We start from the raw sequence: 17,796 nt of genomic DNA, 5'->3' as shown, positions 1-17,796 counted from the left end.
AGCTGGTTTTTTGAAAAGATCAACAAAATAGACAGACTATTAGCCAGACTAATAAAAAAGAAAAGAGACAAGAATTGAACAGATGCAATAAAAAATGATAAAGGGGATATCATTACCAATTCCACAAAAATACAAACTACCACAGAGATTATTACAAACAACTCTATGCACGTAAACCAGCAAACCTAGAAGAGACACAAATTCCTGGACACTTATACCCTCCCAAGACTAAACCAGGAAGAAGTTGAATCCCTGAATAGACAAATAACAAGGTCTGAGGCTGAGGCAGCAATTAATAGCCTACCAGCCAATAAAAGTTCAGGTCCAGACAGGTTCACAGCCGAATTCTACCAGACATTCAAAGAGGAGCTGGTACCATTCCTTCTGAAATTATTCCCAACAATACAAAAAGAGGGAATCCTGCCTAACTCATTTAGGAAACCAACATCATCCTGATACCAAAACCTGTTGGAGACACAACTAAAAAAGAAAACTTCAGGCTAATATCCATAATGAACATTGATGCAAAAATCTTCAATAAAATACTGGCAAACTGAATGCAACAGCACATCAAAAAGTTTATCCATCACAATCAAGAAAGCTCCATCCTGGAGATTCAAGGCTGGTTCAACATACATAAATCTATCAACATAATCCATCATATAAACGAAATAGAAGACAAAAACCACATGATTATCTCAATAGATGCAAAGAAGGTCTTTGACAAAACTCAACGGCCCTTTTTGCTAAAAACTCTCAATAAACTACGTATCAATGGAACCTATCTCAAAATAATAAAAGCTATTTATGACAAAAACACAGCCAATATTATACTGAACGGGAAAAAACTGGAAGCATTCCCTTTGAAATCTGGCCCTAGACAAGGGTGCCCTTTCTCACCATTCCTATTTAACATAGTATTGGAAGTTCTAACCAGAGCAATCAGGCAAGAAAAGGAAATAAAGTGTATTCAATTAGGAAATGAGGAAATCAAATTGTCTCTATTTGCAGATGACATGATTGCATATTTAGAAGACCCCATTATCTTAGCCGAAAATCTCCTTAAGCTGATAAGCAACTTCAGCAAAGTCTCAGGATACAAAATCAATTTGCAGAAATCACAAGCATTCCTGTACACCAATAACAGACAAACAGAGAGCCAAATCATTAGTGAACTCCCATTCACAATTGCTACAAAGAGAATAAAATACCTAGGAATACAACTAATAAAGGATGTGAAGGACCTCTTTAAGGAGAACTACAAACCACTGCTGTAGGAAATAAGAGAGGACACAAACAGATGGGAAAACATTCCATGCTTATGGTTAGGAAGAATGAATATCATGAAAATTGCCATACCTTCCAGAGTAATTTATAGATTCAATGCAATCCCCATCAAGCTACCATAGACCTTCTTCACAGAACTGGAAAAAATCACCTTAAACTTCATATAGAATCAAAAGAGAGCCCACATAGCTAAGACAATCCTAAGCAAAAAGAACAAAGCTGGAGGCATCACACGACCTGACTTCAAACTATGCTACAAGACTACAATAATCAAAACAGCATGGTACTGTTACCAAAACAGAGATACAGACCAATGGAACATAACAGAGGCCTTGAAAGCAATGCCACACATCTACAAACATTTGATCTTTGACAAACCTGACAAAGACAAGCAGCAGGGAAAGGGTTCCCTGTTTAATAAATGGTGTTGGGTAAACTGGCTAGCCATGTACAGAAAGTTGAAACTGGACCCCTTCCTGACACCTTACATAAAAATTAACTCCAGATGGAATAAAGATTTAGACATAAGATCTAACACCATAAAAACCCTAGAAGAAAACACTAGGTAATACCATTCAGGATATAGGCTTAAGTAAGCACTTCATGACTAAACTGCCATAAGCAATGGCAACAAAAGCCAAAATAGACAAATAGGATCTAATTAAATGTAAGAGTTTCTTTACAGCAAAAGAAACAATGATTAGAGTGAACCAGCGACCAACAGAATGGGAAAAAGCTTCTGCAGTCCACCCATCTGACAAAGGGCTAATATCCAGAAGCTACAAAGAACTAAAACAGATTTACAAGAAAAAAACAAAATACCCCATCAAGAAGTGGGTGAAGGATATCAACAGACACTTTTCAAAAGAAGACATTTATGAGGCCAACAAACATATGAAAAATGCTCATCATCACTGGTCATTAGAGAAATGTAAATCAAAACCACATTGAGACACCATCTCATGCCGGTTAGAATGGCAATCATTAAAAAATCTGGAGACAACAGATGCTGGAGAGGATATGGAGAAATAGGAATGCTTTTACACTGTTGGTGGGAGTGTAAATTAGTTCAATCATTGTAGAAGGCAGTGTGGTGATTCCTTAAGGGGCTGGAAATAGAAATTCCATTTGACCCAGCAATCCCATTACTAGGTATATACCTTTAGGATTATATATCATTCTGTTATAAAGTCACATGCACACGTATGTTCATTGTGGCACTGTTTACAATAACAAATACCTGGAACCAACCCAAATGCCCATCAATGATAGACTGGACAAAGAAAATGTGGCACATGTACACCGTGGAATACTATGCAGCCATAAAAAAAGATGAGTTCATGTCCTTTGCAGGTACATGGATGAATCTGGAAGCCATCATTCTTAGCAAACTCACACGAGAACAGAAAACCAAACATCACATGCTCTCACTCATAGGCATGTGCTGAACAATGAGAATACATGGGCACAGGGAGGAGAACATCACACACTGGGGTCTGTTTTGGGGTGGGGGCTCAGGGAGGGACAGTGGGGGATGGGAAGTTTGGAGAAGAATAACATTGGGAGAAATGCCCGATGTAGGTGATGGGGGGATGGAGGCAGCAAACCACCATGGCATGTGTTTACCTATGTAACAATCCTGCAAGATCTGCACATTTACCCCAGAACTTAAAGTACAATTTAAAAAAAAAAAAGAAAAAGAAAAAGCAGAGATGAAAAGTAATTAGAGAGTAGATAATAAATATTCAGAAAAGGTAATGATGTAACATGACCCCAAAACCTAAAATGCAATAAAAAAATTTTTTTAAAAATCTACAGAATGCAATTTGTGGTAAGATCAATAAAAAAAATGCAGTAGATCTTATGTTTAAGTCTTTAATCTATCTGGAGTTAATTTTAGTGTAAGGTGTCTGGAAGGGGTCCAGTTTCTGCTTTCTGCACATGGCTAGCCAGTTTTTCCAACACCATTTATTAAACAGAGAATCCTTTCACCATTGCTTGTTTTTGTGAGGGTTGTCAAAGATCAGATGGTTGTAGATGTGTGGCATTGCCTCCGAGGCCTCTCTTCTGTTCCATTGGTCTATATCTCTGTTTTGGTACTAGTACCATGCTGTTTTGATTACTGTAGCCTTGTAGTATAGTTTGAAGTCAGGTAGTGTGATGCCTCCAGCTTTGTTCTTTTTGCTTAGAATTGACTTGGCTGTGTGGGCTCTCTTTTGGTTCCATATGAAGTTTAAGGTGATTTTTTCCGGTTCTGTGAAGAAGGTCATTGGTAGCTTGATGATGAGTTTGTGTCCTTTGTAGGGACGTGGATGAACCTGGAAACCATCATTCTCAGCAAACTGACACAGGAACTGAAAATCAAACACTGCATGTTCTCACTCAGGCGGGTGTTAAACAATAACACATGGACACAGGGAAGGGAGCATCACACACTGGGGACTGTAGGGGGGACCTAGGGGAGGGACAGCAGGGGTTGGGGAGTTGGGGAGGGATAACATGGGGAGAAATATCGGATATAGGTGATGGGGAAGAAGGCAGCAAACCACATTGCCATGTATGTACCTATGCAACAATCTTGCATGTTCTTCACATGTACCCCAAAATCTAAAACACCATAAAATATATATTTTAAAAAATGCATTAGAAAAATATTTATAGATATAGAGAAAAAAGGATTGAAATAAAAGAATTGAATCTGCAATTGAAAGGGCCTACTGTGTCCCGGAGCAAAAAAATTAGAACAAGCAATTGCTAGTGAAACACAGCCTAGGAATTTTCTGAGCTTCAAGGTTAGAGAAAGACTTCTGTAGGTATCCAGACACAAAAACTGAGTCACTTGTGGCAGGGAATGAGCGGGTCAAAGTGGGGACATAAACAGCCTCATACTCACCATAAAAATGTCCACTGTCAGGAGATAGTGAAACCACATCTATAGGATTCTGAAATTTTTAAAAAGTGGCTCAAGAATTTTTAAGGTCCGCTGAGTTGTTATTCAAATGTAAAAGGCAACAGTCTGGCACGTTCGCAAAATCAGGAACTCAGAGAATACAATTTACACGAGGTAGGCTTTCCAGATAAAACAGGAGACACCTAGTTAAGTTTGAATTTCAGATAAACAAATATTTTAGGATAAGTGTGTTCCATATTTTATATGGATTCACTATTTATCTAAAATTCAAACTTCGCTGAAAGATTTGTATTTTTATTTGTGAAATCTGGCAACCTGAATACTGTGTGTGTGTATAAAAATCTATCTATCTATATCTATATCTATATATAATTTTTTTGAGGTGGAGTTTTGCTCTTGTTGCCCAGGCTGAAGTGCTGTGGCGTGATCTCGTCTCACTGCAACCTCCGCCTCCTGCATTCAAGCGATTCTCCTTCCTCAGCCTCCCGAGTAGCTGGGATTACAGGCACCCAACACTACACCTGGCTAATTTTTTGTATTAGTAATAGAGACAGGGTTTCATCTTGTTGGCCAGGCTGATCTCGAACTCCTGACCTAAGGTAATCCACCTGCCTCAGCCTCCCAAAGTGCAGGGATTATAGGTGTGAGCCACTGTGCCCAGCCAACACAAAATATTATGAACAATCTAATTGATAAGGAAATGTAGCCATCAAGGAGCTAAACTCAGGTAAAAAAGAGGAAATCAAAAAGATGAAGGTAGACTATATAAACAGTAGTATGAGAATCCACTCTATCTTAATATAGATCTAAGGACGAAAAAGTGAGAACTATGGTTTCAGAGAAAAATGTATATCACTAAGTTTGAAAGGAAACCATACAATATTAATATACATATATGTATATAAAATGTTAACCACTATATATACATATGAACACATGAATCGCTATATATGTATAGTATATACATATACTCTATGTGTATATGTATATATAGTAGTTAACATTCTCACCAATTCTGATAAAAACTGGGAGGAAGAGGAATGAAGCTGTGAGAAAAACGTAAGTGAATGAATTTCCTTATTTTGCATAAACATGGAGATAATAGGTAATTCTCTATCGTAAAGCTGTTAAATGAAGACCTACAGTTAGTTAGAATGAAATTACATCTATGGCTAGGTTGAGTTCTCAGGAGAGCTGTACAAAGAAACCCAGTTTCAAGATGCATTTGGCTGCAAAAGCAATAAAAGATAAGTTCAATCAGATTTTAGAAATGACACTTACTGACTCACATAACCGAAAAAAACATACCTTGAACACATCATGACTGATTTGACTCACAGGCACGACAATGTTGTCCAGATTTTTTTTTTCTTTTCCCCTTTCTTCCTCAAAAATAGCTTCAGGCTAAGAGGGGGCTCCCAGATATGACTGCAAGATGCCTGACAGCAATATTTGAGATCATAGACTGGTCCAAATCCTAGGATCTAGAGAGAATGTCATTCCTTTCACCTCTTTCAAAAAAATGAGAAACTTTTTTTTCCCCAGAATTTCTCAGAAAAACCCTTATTTTATCTTACTGGAACGTACTGGGTTGCATGCACTGTAATGAGGGTGACTATCAATACTTATCAATCACTTTAGGTGTGAATCACGTGTCTCACTCCTGGAACTGGAAACAGGCCGGCGTTTACTGTGCCTGGACTATGCTGATGCAGAGTGGGTGTCCAAATGAGAACTAAGATTATCACCAAGGGAATGGGAAATGGACTTTGAGGAAGCAGCCACAATGTCCACTGTAGTCTCTTGTAATTAGAATTGTTTTGAAAATCCATACAGAAGGTGCTGTGTTGGAAAGCAATCTCTTGTTTCCTGAGCAGTTCGTCTCAACACATTTTCTCACTAGCCTTAAAATATAGCCTTTTCTTTCTTGAACTGCAGCTGGGGTTGTGGGCCTCCCTTTAGGGACCATGCTGTGTAAAGAACGTATATCCAACAATACTAGTACAAAACCCAACATGTTCCAACATGTGGGAACAAGATTGACATCTCCCACATGCTCTTCCCCCTTCCAGGGCATCTGATCATTGAATGGAAAAGTGGGTAGAATTACCCTCAGTAGCAGTAGTCAAATGATTATTGTTCTTTCTTTCTTTGAAGAAGGTGTATAATAGAGTGCATTTAATGGAGTACATCTAATGCGATAACCACTACAGAAACTAAAAAAAGAAAAATTATAACCTGCAAACTACCAGAAAGGGAGAAAAAAATTTTCATAACAAGAGGAAACAGAGACTATAAAGCGAAAAGGTAGTAAATAAGAGAAACAGCAAGCATTAAAATCAAGGCTGAATTACAAGTAAAAAGGCAGTAGAACAGAAAGACTGGTACTTTGCAACGGTAACTGTTATAAATCCAGACACTATAGGATGAACATATATACAACAAAAAACAAAGAAAGCAAAGGAGCAATAGACAGAACAGTGAGATGGAACGTTTCCTTACCCCTTTCAACAGATGACATAACTCTGGAGAGAATGAGGTAAGCATAAAGTGAATCTGATTAACATAAGGAGAATCTAAGAAATGTAGAACATACTCCAGATACTGATGAATCAGAAAATAGACCTGTTCCCCAAGTGCCGTGATAATATATTAGAACATTAAAAAAAACTCAACAAATTCTAAAAAGTAGAAATAATATAGACCTCACTTTCTTAACTACATGGCTATAAAGCATAAAATAGTAAAAAGAGAATCAAGCAACAAAAATCCCAAGAACTTGGTAACTAAAAAGATAAAGAAAAAAGAAAAACTCTTAAGCTAAATTTAGGTCAATGAGGAAATTCAAAACAGAATCTCACATTTTCTTAAAAATAACCATAAAAACCTATTAGAAAAAATATTACTATAGATAAAGGAAACATTTATAGTCTTAAATATATCATAAAAATAGAGGGAAAATCAATTAGGTATTTATATCATGGCATTGAGAAAAAGATTGGATCTAATAAATAAAACCAATCTGTGGCTGACAGTTTAAAAATTAAACAGGTAAATCTATATTAATTATAGAAAAAGAAAGCACAAGGAAGCAAATTTAGAAATGAGACAAGAGAAATGCAAATAAAGCTAATAACAAAACATAAGAGAATACATTTTAATGTCCAAGCAAAATTTGAAAACCAGATATAAATAAAGGTTTCTTCCTAGGGAAATGTAAATGGCCAAAAATTACCACCAAAAAGAGAAAAAAACGTAAATAGAACCAATAATCGTGGGCAAAATATAAAATTTTTTGAAAGATTTATCTGCACAAGAAGAATCAAACCCAGATAATTTCACAAGAGAAATCTCTTTCAATGACTAGAAAGAGCTAATATTACTGTTTCCAAACATAGAGAATAGAACACAGATAACAGTGAAAACTTTAATTTTTGAATTACAAGTGAAAAGGGAGTAGAACAGAAAGAGTGGTACTTTGCAATTGTAACTGTTATAAATCCAGACACTATAGGATGAACGTATAATATTAATAATAATCATAACGTTAATGACTAACATTTTTTGAAATGCTTCCTAGGTGCAAAAATTCTTGTGAATGCTTTAGGTGTATGAACCCATTGAATACTCTAAACAGTCTTACAATGAAGAAACAAATCCCAGCTTTTAAATAACAAGAAGATTAAATGCCCTAAGCAGCAGTGTAATGCAGTGTAGGAGAGACTAAGAGGCTGGCTACCCATATTGGCTCCTGTGTGACCTGGAGCAAGTTAATCTATTTGTCTCTCAGTTTCCACGTCTGTAAACTGAGAATGTCAATGTACTGATTTCATCATGTTACTGTAAAATGAAATGAGCTAATAATGTAAAGTCCTAAGAACAAAACACTGTCCAAGGGTTGGCTACCATTATTGTTAAAAATAAACCTAGCAAGAAATGTGCATTGCCTAGATGAAGAAAAGTTTAGAATTTTACCAATAGCTATAAAAGCTTTGTCCTTCCCTTTTATTCAATACACTTAAAAATTTATTAATTTATTTATTTCAACCCTTGCTGAGCACTTATCTTTTTATTGCCCCCATAGTTTTGTCTTTTCCAGAATATTATATATGGGGGATAATAAAATACATAGGACTGCTTCTTTATTTAGTAATATGCATTTATGGTTCATCTGTGTCTTTTCATGGCTGTATAGCTCATTATCTTTTAATATTCCATTGCTTGAAATACCAAAGTTTATTTACCCATTTACCCACTGAAAGACATCTTGGTTCTTTCAAGTTTCATAAATTATGGACAAAACTGCTATGAATTTGTATTCAGGGGTTTGTGTGAAACTAAGTTTTCAATTCATTAAGGTAAGTGACAAAAAGTAGGATTGCTGGATCGGTAAGAGTGTGTGTTTAGTTTTGTAGAAACTGCCAAACTGCCTTGCAAAGTGGCTGTGCCATTTTATATTGCCATCAGCAGTAAATGCAAGTTCCCTTTGTTAAGCTTCTGGATTTGGGCCATTCTAAAAGATGTGTAGTGATATCTCGTTGCTGATTTAACTTGCGTTTTTCTAATGATATACACTGTGGACCATCTTTCCTTATGCTTGTATGCCATATATCTTTTTGTGAGGTGTCTGTTCAAATCTTTTGCCTATTTTTAAAATTTTCTTGTTGATTTTCTTATTTTATTGTTTACTTTTTAAAACTCTGACATTTTGTATGAGTTCTGTATCAGATATCTTTTGCAAATATTCCCTCGCAGTCTGTGTCTTGTCCTTTCATTCTGTTGATAGTGTCTTTCACAGAGCCAAAATTGCTAATCATAATGAACTCCAGTTTACCAGTTCCTTTTTTCATGGATTGTCTGAAGTTGCTGGGGAGAGAGTCTGATGAACCAAGCCTTTAACCTGTGGGGTCTGCATGAAGTCCAGGTAGTTAATGTCATAAATGAACTGTAAAACACAATTGGTGTCTGGAGAGATGGTGAATTCCTTACTGTGAGGAAAAATATCCACACATTTGGTGTCAGAAATGTTGTGAGATTAGAGAAGCAGGCTTTACCCCATCTTTAATTCCTAAGTATATTTTCCTTTTTGATGCATTTTAAATGGGATTGCTTTCTTAATTTTCTTTTCTGCTAGCAAATTATTAGTCTATAAAAATGCAACTGATTTTTGTATGTTGACTTTCTATCTTGCTACCTTATTGAACTCATTTTTCAGTTATTAAATATTTTTGGTAGAATCTTAAGGGTTTTCTATATATAAGACCAGGTCATCTACAAACAGAGATAATTTTAATTCTTCTTTTCCAATTTGGATGCCTTTTTTTTGTTTAATTTTTTTTCTTGCCTAAATGTTCTGGCCAGGACTTCCAGTGAAGTGAGAAGAGTGGGCATACGTGCTTTGTTCCTGATCTTAGCAGAACAAAGCAAAGAAAAACCTGATCTTCAGTTTTTCACCATTAATTATTATGTTTGCTGTAGGCTTCTCATATATGACCTTTGTTATGTGGAGGTACATTCCGTCTATACTTACTTTGTTATGCTTTGTTATTATGAAATGATGCTGAATGTTGTCAAATGCTTTTTCTGCATCTACTGAGATGATTCTATGTTTTTGTGTGTGTTTGTGTGTGTGTCTGTGTGGTTTTTGTTGTTGTAGTTGTTTTGTTTTGTTTTTTTGACAGTCTCACCCTGTCTCTAGGCTGGAGTGCAGTGGCCTGATCTCAGCTCACTGCAGCCTCCTGGGTTCAAGTGAGTTTCCTGCCTCAGCCTCCCAAGTAGCTGGGACTACAGGCCTGAGCCACCGTGCCCAGCTAATTTTTGTATTTTTCGTAGAGATGGGGTTTCACCATGTTGGTCAGGATAGTCTTGATCTCTTGACCTCTTGATCTGTCCACCTTGGGCTCCTAAAGTGCTGGGATTACAGGCATGAGCCACCGTGTCTGGCCAATTTTTTTTTAACCTTCATTCTGTTAATATGGTTTATTATTTTAATCAGGTTATATATGCTGAACCACCCTTGCATCCTAGGGATAAATCTCACTTGATCATGATATATGATTCTTTTAATGTGTTGTTGAATTCGGTTGCTAGCATTTTATTGAGGATTTTTGCATCTATTTTTATCAGGTATATTGGCCTGTAACTTCTTTTTTCCTGTGGAGTCTTTAGTTGGCTTTTGTATCAGGATAATTCTGGCCTCATTAAATGAGTTTGGAGTGTTTCCCCCTCTTTAGTTTTTTGGAATAGATTGAGACAAAGTGGTATTAATTCATCTTTAGATGTTTGGTAGAATTCATCAGTGAAGCCATCTGGTCCTGTGTTTTCCATTGTTGGCAGATTTTTGATCACTGATTTAGTCTTTTTGCTACTTATAGGTCTGTTCAGTCTTTTTATTTCTTTGTAATTCAGTCTTGCTATGTTGTATATTTCTTAGAATTTATTAATTTCTTCTAGGTTATGCAATTTGTTGGTGTATAAATGTTCAAAATAATCTCTTATGATCCTTTTTATCTCCGTGGAATTAGTTTTAATGTCTATTATTTCTGATTATTTAAATCTCTCTTTTTAGTTGAGTTAAAAGTTTGCCAACATAGTTTATCTTTTAAAAAAAATAACTCAGTCTAGTCAAAGGTTTGCAAGCTTGGTTTATGTTTTCAAAAAATTAATTCAGCATTTTTAATTTTTCTATTGTTTTTCTAATCTCTATTTTATTTATTTTTGCTACTTATTTATTATTATATTTATTCTTTTCTTCCTTTTGCTAACTTAGTTTTTTTTTTTTTTTCTATTCTCTTGTGGTAAAAAGTTAGGCTGTTTATTTTAGATCTTCTTTTTTAATGTGGGAGTTTATCTCTATAAATGTCTCTCTTAGTAATGTTTTTTGAAGGATCTCATCAATTTTGGAATATTGTATTTTCAATTTTATTTTTAAAAGATTTTCTATTTCCTTTTTGATTTCCTCTTTGATCTATTGGTTGCTCGAAAGTGTGTTGCTTGATTGCCACATCTGTAAATTTTCTCATTTTCATTTGCATGATTTCCAGAAACTAGAAAGTAATCAATGATTTCTAGTTGGATTCCATTTTAGTCAGAAAAGATGCTTGACTGGATTTTAGTCTTTTAAAATGTGTTAGACCCGTTTTGTAATCTAAAATGTGCTCTATCCTGGAGAGTGTTCCATGTGCACTTGAGAAGTGCAGCTTGCTGGTGGGCGGAACATTCTATGTCTGTTAGGTCCATTTGGTCTGTAGTGTTGTTCAAGTACACTGTTTTTTGGTCAATTTTCTGTCTGGTTGATTTGTTCATTATTGAAAATGGAACATTGAAATCTCCAACTATTACTATATTGTCATTTCTTCCTTCAGTTCTATCAATATTTGCTTTATATATTTACTTACTTTCATGTTGGGTAAATATATATTTATAATTGTAAATGTTCCTGTTGAACTGATGATTTTTCATCATATAAAGTCCCTCTATATCTTTTGTGATAGCTTTGACTTAGAGTCTATTTTCACTGGTATAAGTATAGCCACACTGCTCTCTTTCGGATTCTGTTTGAATGGATTATCTTTTTTCATCTCTTCACTTTCAGCCTATCTATGTCCTTAAATAGAAAGTTTCTTGTAAACAGAATATAGATAGATTTTGTTTTATTATCCATTCAGCCATTCTATGTCTTTTGGTTGGGGGACATTACTCATTTACATTTAAAATAATTAGTGAAAGGAAAATTTTGCAGTTGTCATTTGGACAATTGCTTTTCATGTATCTTGTTCTTTTGTTCCTTTTTCCATTTGTTGCAGTTTTCCTTTATGTTTTGTTCTTTGTGTGTGTGTGTGTGTGTGTGTGTGTGTAACTTTCATACGTATTTTTGCTTTTTTTTTTGTAACTTACAGTTGTAACATTATATTTCAAGCTGATAACAACTTTAATTGTCTACCAAAACTCTACACTTTTACATCTCATCCCTCACATTTTATATTATTCATATTATAATTTACATCTATTTGTATTGTATATCCATTAATATATGTTCTATTTATAGTTATCTTAATGCTTTCAGCTTTAAATTTTATATCAGAATTCAGTGTTACCCACCACCATTACAGTAGTATATTTTCTGTATTTATCTATGAATTTAACTTTCTCATCAAATTTTGACAATAGCTTAAAATTTCTTAAGCTGTTGTGTTGCTGTTTAGTGTCCTTCCTTTGTAACTTGAGGAACTCCCTTTAGCATTTCTTATAAGGCAGGTCTTGTGGTAATGTACTCCCTCTGCTTTTGTGTCTGGAAAAGTCTATCTCTCCTTCATTTTTGAAGAACAGTTTCATCAGTTATAGTGTCAATGATTGGCATGTTCCCCCCAGCACTTGAAATATATTATCCTACTCCCTTCTGGCCTACAAAGTTTCTGCTAAAAAATATGCACATAGTCATGTGGGAGCTCCCTTGTACTTAACAGGTCCCTTTTCTCTTGCTGCCTGCAAAATTCAAATTTTTGAGTTTCGACAATTGGATTATAATGTGTTTCAGTGTGGATTTCTTTGGGTTCAATTTATTGGGGATATTTTGGGCCTCATGGGTCTGTGTGTTCATTCTCTTCTCAAAATTAGGAAAGTTTTCAGTCATTATTTATTTGAGAAAGCTTTTTGGTCTCTCTGTCTCTCTATGCTCTCTCTCTCTCTCTTTCTGTCTCACAGACTTATATTCATCTGTTTGACTTTGTCCCATATGTTTCAGACTTCCTTCACTCTTTTTAACTTTTCATTTTTCTCTTCTGGCTGAAGAATTCCCAATTACCTGTTTTCAACTTTGCTGATCCTTTCTTCTATTAAATCTAATCCAGTGTTGAATTCCTCCAGTGAATTTTTTAGTTCAGTTATTGTATTCTTCAGCCCCATGATTTCTGTTTGTTGCTTTTTAAAGCTTTCTATCTCTCTTAAAATATTCTCATTTTGTTCATATATTGCTCTACTGACCTTGGTAAGCGTCTTCAGGATGGTTACTTTGAATTTCCTGTCAAATAAATTCATATATCTCTTTGTCATTAGGGTCAGCTTCCAAAGTTATCTTGCTCATTTGTTTGAAGAATACTGCTATGTTTCTCTATTTTCCTTAATTCTCTATGTTGGTGTCTGAACATTAGACAAAACAGCAACCTCTCCTAATCTTCCCATACTGGCCTTCTACTGGAGAAGACTACCAATCAGCCTGATCACAGATTCTGGAGATCTCTCAAACCTTTTTGCTAGTCCATCCCACTTTCTTAGTTCTTAGGGGTCCCGAGACATCTGGAATATGCCTAATCCCATTAGTGCTCTGAAACAAAAACCAATTCCTTAAGCAAACCCCAGTTCGTTGGGTATTTGGATGCATAGTATACCTCTTTTCTTCCCCAGATAAGAGCTAGCAGCTGAGATTTTATCTGGTCATTCTGTGCTGAGCTGGAGGGAATGGCATGACACCTGCCAACCTCAATCATTATCACTGCTCTTCTTAATTCTGGGTGGCTAGAGTATGCCATGTCCTGTTAGCACTCTAACAAAGGCTAGATAGAAATGGTTCACTGGCTATCCCTCAGAAAAGCCATGTTGTTAAACATGGGGTACCTCTCTTTCCCTTCCCAGGGAGAAGGTGGGAGCTAGAGTTCTTTTACTCCTAACTCTGTGCTCAGCTAGGGAGAGTGACTATGGTAACACCATCTTTGTTCTTACTGGCCTTGTGCAGATAGACTATCCCATGTCCTGTGTCTCCTCGGAGTTCTAAGACAGGCTAGACAGAAGCCAGTCCTCTGGATAGCCCCCTGAAAACTGGGGTGTTAATGCACCATTTTCCTTTTCCAGGGAGAAGCTGAGACCTGGCAGGCTTTGTCCCAAATGTATGCCATTTTGCTGTGGGTAAGAATTGTGGCAAGAAGATATCTCAGATTTTTCTATCAACTTCAGTATAGCTGGGATTGCCCTCATCAAGAGTGCAGGAGCTTCTAACTAGTTTCTGGATTCCTCAAAAAGGGAGTCTCTCTGTGAATCGTTATTGCATTAGTGTATTCACAGTGGGGAGGAGGGTCCAGGCTTCCTATTCTGCAAGTTTGCTCCCAGTGAAGCAGAAGCGGCCACAAGAAACAGACCTCCTGGACACTGAACTAGGAAAGAAGGGGTGATTTATTTTGGCAGGGAGCAAGGTGCATAGCTGCCCAATAGCTAAGCTCGCCTAACAAAGAGAAGCTCTGCCTTTATATAAGCTTACAACTCTAGATATTACACATGAAAGCGTCTTGGGTTTACAGTTTTAGAGATTACATGTGAAAGGGACTTGGGTTTACAGTTTTAGAGATTACATGTGAAAGGGTCTTGGTCCATGGAGTAGGCATGGGGTGGGGGTTTAATCCTGTTTAAGTAAAAACAACACCTTCCAGAAAGATTCCCCCATACCATGCCTGCTATCTATAGGAAGGTGATTAAGGTGACACCAGGTCGGCAAGCCTTTACTTCTATTGAAATGCAGTGTGGAAGTTAAGGGGAAGGTGATCTTAGATGCTTGGGTCTCCTTCCTCACTGGTATTATATTTTAGATTTCAGATTCCACTTTTTCATTGCTGGTATTTAGAAAAATGCTTGAATTTTGTATATCATTCTTTAATCCTGCAAATTTACTATAATTGTTTATTAGTTCTGAGAGGTCTTTTGTCAGCTCTTTTGGATTTTCTGCAAAGATAATCATGTCATTAGTGAACAAACGGCTGTACATTTTCATTTCCAATAGATATACTTTCTAATTTCTTTTTCTTGTCTCATTGCTGTAATGCTTTCTTTGTTTTCCTTTTCATGCTACTTTGAGATGTGCAAAAGTTTTAAATTCTTTTATAATAAAATTTGTATTTTGAATTCATGGAAAAATATCCTTTAGTTTTCAGCAAGTCATAATATTGCAGTTTTCTATGCAATGTTTACTTTGTTGTAAATATTGGATTTTTTTCATCTTTGATATACCTTCACACACTGGTTTTGCTAAGATACATTTACATGACCATACATTTTGTATTTGTATTTTATTATTTTTAATTTTCTTCATGGGTTATCACATTCCACTTTTTTCTTAATTTGAAAAATCTAACAATAAGTTCTATTTTTTGTCTCCATTTTTATGAACATGGAAATATTAACATCTTATTATTGCTTCATAGAGATTTGTCAAAAATTACGTACTAGAATTGTAGGATCTTGACTTTGGACCAACTCTTAGAATTTACTGTCTTCAAGTCTTTCATCCAGAGAGAATTATCTTCAATTTTTCATTCCTGAAAATTGCTATCAAACATTTTCTCGAATTTCTTCCTTTTATTGGAACTCGGTAAGTCACAAAGTTTATTTTATTATTAGGATATCTTTTTATTAGAAGACCATCATTCTGATGGTGCTCTAATTAGACCAATAGTCCTTCATCAAACCAGTCAAGATCTGCCGCTCTGAAAACTTTACCTCCTGACATTTTGCTCTCTAGATTAATAAAAAAAGAAGTTCCATGTATCTTCCACCTCTTCATGGAAGCCACCACTTGGTTTATAGCTCTTCGCCTATTTGTAAGCAATGATCGTGTTCCTTCTTTAATCTCTCTTTTTGAAACATGCCCAGACCTTGAAATATTCCTGGGAAAAGATGATTTCTCATCCTCCTTATTACTTGCATTCTTCTTCTCCAGAAATCAATTTTTAATTCTTTTTAAAAAATATAATCACCATTACTTGAGACAAACAGTCTTGACCTGAGGAGGTAACTTTAGTGTTAAGGATACCTGACTAAGAACTGATAGATAATAAATAGCTCCCACCAGGGAATAAATTTTGAGAAGCAAGTAGGTGAGCCATGATTGTCTCTTATTTCTTAGATGGCTCACTCAGACAGGATCACATACCAAGTATTGGAGGTTGGGTTCAGAAAGTTTTCTAGTGTGCGTCTACATTTAAAACACTTTAGATAGCAAACCAGCAAGAAACAACGATTTATATATACTCTTGATGGCATATTGCAATATTACAATGGACCTCTGAATTTGGGATCTGGTTTATACTCAAGACTTGTATGCCACCGAGTTCCCTGCAGAGTGACTAAAACTAGACAAAGAAGAAGCTGATTTGGGAACTTGACTTACAAAAACCTTCCTCCTCTGATGTGTGCAGTAATCTTGCTGCACTGTGTTGCTATTTCAAGGCAAATTTTGTTCCTTTTATATGTGGTTGTTATTATACCACTCAGAGTGTGATTGAGAACATAAATTCTCTGAAGAACTACAGAATGTGCAAAGAAATATTAGTGTTTCAACTCCTCTTACAGATGATAAAATGGAAACTTGGAGAGATAAAGGCACTTGGCTCAAGGTCCCTTAATTGTCTGTCCTCCATGGACTCAGGCTGGAGTGAAATCTAAATCTGCCATTTCCACTAATAGTTTTGATGTGGAGCAAAGTGATGGAGAAATTAGAGACCAGCAGACAGAAAAACAGCAGCAGCAGGGAGTAGGCAAGGAGCTGGAGAATTCAGTGTTTTATAAACTTTAAATTCCCAACTGCTACACTATAATTCTGTCTTGAGAGTCCATTATGAGGAAGTCATTTTGGTGACTTGGATGAGCTCCATGAAGGATGTGTCTCAGCATCTAATTTGTGAGTGTGTTATAGTGAGATGCCATTAAGAGCCTCACAGCCTCTTTGGAATGTGGAAAGGGAGGATATGTTTATTTTATAGTTCCACAGTTAATGCTCCTGGTGTCTAGAAGCTTTCATTCATTCATTCATTCACTCATTCATTCAAACACATTTGATGAATGCTCATATTCATTTTGTATAACACACTATGCTGGATGTTTTGCATTTAAAGTTGAATAATTCAAGCCTTGAATTAAACCATTAAGGTAAAGAAAGCAGCTCCTCACTGCAAATTAAGAAGGCTGGCTTTTAAAACTAGCTTGTTTTACATCGATTCAGAACATCAGTGAATTGAAAAAATAACTCTTTTTACCTAGAAATTCAGTGTTCCTATACGGTTATCAAGAAATACCTTTAATCTAGCAATTCCTCTTCTAGAAATTTATCCTAAAGATATACTTGCACGTATTAAAAGATTTATGTACAGAATTATTTTATACCATTGTTTGTAGTAAAAAAAGATTAAACATACACTAAATATCGAGTATTAGAGAACTGCTATCCACCTAATGAAAAAAAAGGTAGATGTAAAATAGAACCAGTATACACCTTATGTATGATAGAGACTTTAGAGAGTTATTTCCAAAATATATGATATTCTTCCTTTTTCTTCCTCCTTCTCTCCCTCCCCTCTTTCTTTCCTTTCTTCCCCCTCCTTTCTTCCTTCCTTCCTTTTTTCCTTCCTTCCTTCCCTCCCTCCATCCCTCTTTCTTTTTTCTTTCTTTCTTTCTTTCTTTCTCTTTCTTTCTTTCCTTTCTTTTTTTCTTTCCTTCTTTCTTTTCTTCTTTCTTTCCTTCCTTCCTTCCTTTTCTTTTCTTTTCTCTTTTCTTTTCTTTTTTCTCTTTTCTTTTTCCTTCCTTCCTTCCTTCCTTCCTTCCTTCCTTCCTTCCTTCCT

Source organism: Cebus imitator, unplaced genomic scaffold, assembly GCF_001604975.1.
Source record: "Cebus imitator isolate Cc_AM_T3 unplaced genomic scaffold, Cebus_imitator-1.0 Scaffold72, whole genome shotgun sequence".
Classification (NCBI taxonomy): Eukaryota; Metazoa; Chordata; class Mammalia; order Primates; family Cebidae; genus Cebus; species Cebus imitator.
The sequence above is the reverse complement of the archived record's forward strand: the minus strand, read 5'-3'. Positions refer to the sequence as shown.